The sequence below is a fragment of the Oncorhynchus gorbuscha genome, unplaced genomic scaffold (assembly GCF_021184085.1).
Source record: "Oncorhynchus gorbuscha isolate QuinsamMale2020 ecotype Even-year unplaced genomic scaffold, OgorEven_v1.0 Un_scaffold_1020, whole genome shotgun sequence".
NCBI lineage: Eukaryota > Metazoa > Chordata > Actinopteri > Salmoniformes > Salmonidae > Oncorhynchus > Oncorhynchus gorbuscha.
Genome location: NW_025745932.1, coordinates 1 through 5000, shown reverse-complemented (window position 1 = coordinate 5000; position 5000 = coordinate 1).

Sequence of the window (5000 nt, the reverse complement as noted above, 5' to 3'; positions counted from 1 at the left end):
GTACATATAAATATATGGATGAGCGATGACCGAGCAGCATAGGCTAAGATGCTATAAAATACATGATATACAGATGAAATGAGTAATGCATAGACTAAGATACAGTAGAATAGTATAGAATACAGTATATACATATGAGATGAGTAATGCATAGACTAAGATACAGTAGAATAGAATAGAATACAGTATATACATATGAGATGAGTAATGCATAGACTAAGATACAGTAGAATAGTATAGAATACAGTATATACATATGAGATGAGTAATGCATAGACTAAGATACAGTAGAATAGTATAGAATACAGTATCTACATAGACTAAGATACAGTAGAATAGTGTAGAATACAGTATATACATATGAGATGAGTAATGCATAGACTAAGATACAGTAGAATAGTATAGAATACAGTATATACATATGAGATGAGTAATACATAGACTAAGATACAGTAGAATAGTGTAGAATACAGTATATACATATGAGATGAGTAATGCATAGACTAAGATACAGTAGAATAGTATAGAATACAGTATATACATATGAGATGAGTAATGCATAGACTGATACAGTAGAATAGTATAGAATACAGTATCTACATAGACTAAGATACAGTAGAATAGTATAGAATACAGTATATACATATGAGATGAGTAATGCATAGACTGATACAGTAGAATAGTATAGAATACAGTATCTACATATGAGACGAGTAATGTAGGGTATGTAAACATTATATAAAGTGACTAGTGATCCATTTGTTAAAAGTGGCCAATGATTTTGAGTCAGTGTGTTGGCAGCGGCCTCTCTGTGTTAGTGGTGGCTGTTTAACAGTCTGATGGCCTTGAGATAGAAGCTGTTTTTCAGTCTCTCGGGTCCCTGCTTTGATGCACCTGTACTGACCTCGCCGTCTGGATGATAGCGGGGTGAACAGGCAGTGGCTCAGATGGTGGTTGTCCTTGATGATCTTTATGGCCTTCCTGTAACATCGGGTGGTGTAGGTGTCCTGGAGGACAGGTAGTTTGTCCCCGGTGATGCGTTGTGCAGACCTCACTACCCTCTGGAGAGCCTTGCGGTTGTGGGCAGAGCAGTTGCCGTACCAGGCGGTGATACAGCCCGCCAGGATGCTCTCGATTGTGCATCTGTAAAAGTTTGTGAGGGTTTTAGGTGACAAGCCAAATTTTGTCAGCCTCTTGAGGTTGAAGAGGTGCTGTTGCGCCTCTTCAAGAGGTGCTGTTGCGCCTCTGTTGCGCCATCACGCTGTCTGTGTGGGTGGACCATTTCAGCTTGTCTGTGATGTCTACGCCGAGGAACTTAAAACTTTCCACCTTCTCCACTGCGGTCCTGTCGATGTGGATGGGGGGGATGTTCCCTCTGCTGTTTCCTGATCATGTTTCCTGACCACGATCATCTCCTTTTTTTTGTTGACGTTGAGTGTGAGGTTGTTTTCCTGACACCACACTCCGAGGGCCCTCACCTCCTCCCTGTAGGCCGTCTCGTCGTTGTTGGTAATCAAGCCTACTACTGTAGTGTTGTCTGCAAACTTGATGATTGAGTTGGAGGAGTGCATGGCCACGCAGTCGTGGGTGAACAGGGAGTACAGGAGAGGGCTGAGAACACACCCTTGTGGGGCCCCAGTGTTGAGGATCAGCGGGGTGGAGAAATTGTTACCTACCCTCACTACCTGGGGGCGGCCCGTCAGTAATTCCATTACCCAGTTGCACAGAGCGGGGTTCAGACCCAGGGTCTCGAGCTTAATGACGAGTTTGGAAGGTACCATGGTGTTAAATGCTGAGCTGTAGTCAATGAACAGCATTCTCACATAGGTATTCCTCTTGTCCAGATGGGTTATGGGATATTAGGTACATGTAGGTAGAGTTATTAAAGTGACATAGGTAATAACAGAGAGTAGCAGCATAGAAGGGTGGGGGACGATGACAATGTGGCAGGGAAGCCTAGTGGTTAGAGTGTAGAGGAGGTAGGTAGCCTCGTGGTTAGAATGTAGAGGTGGCAGGTAGCCTAGTGGTTAGAGTGTAGAGGAGGTAGGTAGCCTAGTGGTTAGAGTGTAGAGGAGGTAGGTAGCCTAGTGGTTAGAGTGTAGAGGAGGCAGGTAGCCTAGTGGTTAGAGTGTAGAGGAGGCAGGTAGCCTAGTGGTTAGAGTGTAGAGGAGGTAGGTAGCCTAGTGGTTAGAGTGTAGAGGAGGCAAGTAGCCTAGTGGTTAGAGTGTAGAGGATGCAGGTAGCCTAGTGGTTAGAGTGTAGAGGAGGTAGGTAGCCTAGTGGTTAGAGTGTAGAGGAGGTAGGTAGCCTAGTGGTTAGAGTGTAGAGGAGGCAGGTAGCCTAGTGGTTAGAGTGTAGAGGAGGCAGGTAGCCTAGTGGTTAGAGTGTAGAGGAGGCAGGTAGCCTACTGGTTAGAGTGTAGAGGAGGCAGGTAGCCTAGTGGTTAGAGTGTAGAGGAGGTAGGTATTCTAGTGGTTAGAGTGTAGAGGTGGCAGGTAGCCTAGTGGTTAGAGTGTAGAGGAGGCAGGTAGCCTAGTGGTTAGAGGAGGCAGGTAGCCTAGTGGTTAGAGTGTAGAGGCGGCAGGGTAGCCTAGTGGTTAGAGCGTTGGACTAGTGACTGGAAGGTTGCAAGTTCAAACCCCTGAGCTGACAAGGTACAAATCTGTCATTCTGCCCCTGAACAGGCAGTTAACCCACTGTTCCTAGGCCGTCATTGAAAATAAGAATTTGTTTTTAACTGACTTGCCTGGTTAAATAAAGGTTAAATAAAGGTTAAATAAAGGTTAAATAAAGGTAACATTTAAAAAATGCACAGAAGTCTGGGTACACCGACGTTTCGATTGTCTTGCGGAGATAATAACTACACTGTTGATATATTTTAGGGACATATTCCCAGTCATCTTTTCCATGGTTATAAATACGGTGGTTCGTGCTTTCAGTTTTTTTCTTTTTGTGTGCGAATGCCGCCACCCGTCCAGGGTCTCTGGTTTGGGTAGGTTATAATAGTCACAGTGGGGACAACGTCTCCTCTACACTTCCATCCATCCAGGGTCTCTGGTTTGGGTAGGTTATAATAGTCACAGTGGGGACAACGTCTCCTCTACACTTCCATCCATCCATCCATCCATCCATCCTGGGTCTCTGGTTTGGGTAGGTTATAATAGTCACAGTGGGGACAACGTCTCCTCTACACTTCCACCCATCCAGGGTCTCTGGTTTGGGTAGGTTATAATAGTCACAGTGGGGACAACGTCTCCTCTACACTTCCATCCATCCATCCATCCATCCATCCTGGGTCTCTGGTTTGGGTAGGTTATAATAGTCACAGTGGGGACAACGTCTCCTCTACACTTCCATCCATCCAGGGTCTCTGGTTTGGGTAGGTTATAATAGTCACAGTGGGGACAACGTCTCCTCTACACTTCCATCCATCCATCCAGGGTCTCTGGTTTGGGTAGGTTATAATAGTCACAGTGGGGACAACGTCTCCTCTACACTTCCATCCATCCATCCATCCTGGGTCTCTGGTTTGGGTAGGTTATAATAGTCACAGTGGGGACAACGTCTCCTCTACACTTCCATCCATCCATCCATCCATCCATCCATCCAGGGTCTCTGGTTTGGGTAGGTTATAATAGTCACAGTGGGGACAACGTCTCCTCTACACTTCCATCCATCCAGGGTCTCTGGTTTGGGTAGGTTATAATAGTCACAGTGGGGACAACGTCTCCTCTACACTTCCATCCATCCAGGGTCTCTGGTTTGGGTAGGTTATAATAGTCACAGTGGGGACAACGTCTCCTCTACACTTCCATCCATCCAGAGTCTCTGGTTTGGGTAGGTTATAATAGTCACAGTGGGGACAACGTCTCCTCTACACTTCCATCCATCCATCCATCCATCCAGGGTCTCTGGTTTGGGTAGGTTATAATAGTCACAGTGGGGACAACGTCTCCTCTACACTTCCATCCATCCAGGGTCTCTGGTTTGGGTAGGTTATAATAGTCACAGTGGGGACAACGTCTCCTCTACACTTCCATCCATCCATCCATCCAGGGTCTCTGGTTTGGGTAGGTTATAATAGTCACAGTGGGGACAACGTCTCCTCTACACTTCCATCCATCCATCCATCCTGGGTCTCTGGTTTGGGTAGGTTATAATAGTCACAGTGGGGACAACGTCTCCTCTACACTTCCATCCATCCATCCATCCATCCATCCAGGGTCTCTGGTTTGGGTAGGTTATAATAGTCACAGTGGGGACAACGTCTCCTCTACACTTCCATCCATCCAGGGTCTCTGGTTTGGGTAGGTTATAATAGTCACAGTGGGTACAACGTCTCCTCTACACATCCATCCATCCATCCAGGGTTTCTGGTTTGGGTAGGTTAAATTAGTCACAGTGGGGACAAGGTCTCCTCTACACTTCCATCCATCCATCCATCCATCCATCCATCCATCCAGGGTCTCTGGTTTGGGTAGGTTATAATAGTCACAGTGGGTACGTCTCCTCTACACTTCCATCCATCCAGGGTCTCTGGTTTGGGTAGGTTATAATAGTCACAGTGGGTACGTCTCCTCTACACTTCCATCCATCCATCCATCCATCCAGGGTCTCTGGTTTGGGTAGGTTATAATAGTCACAGTGGGGACAACGTCTCCTCTACACTTCCATCCATCCATCCAGGGTCTCTGGTTTGGGTAGGTTATAATAGTCACAGTGGGGACAACGTCTCCTCTACACTTCCATCCATCCAGGGTTTCTGGTTTGGGTAGGTTATAATAGTCACAGTGGGGACAACGTCTCCTCTACACTTCCATCCATCCATCCATCCAGGGTCTCTGGTTTGGGTAGGTTATAATAGTCACAGTGGACAACGTCTCCTCTACACTTCCATCCATCCATCCATCCAGGGTCTCTGGTTTGGGTAGGTTATAATAGTCACAGTGGGTACGTCTCCTCTACACTTCCATCCATCCAGGGTCTCTGGTTTGGGTAGG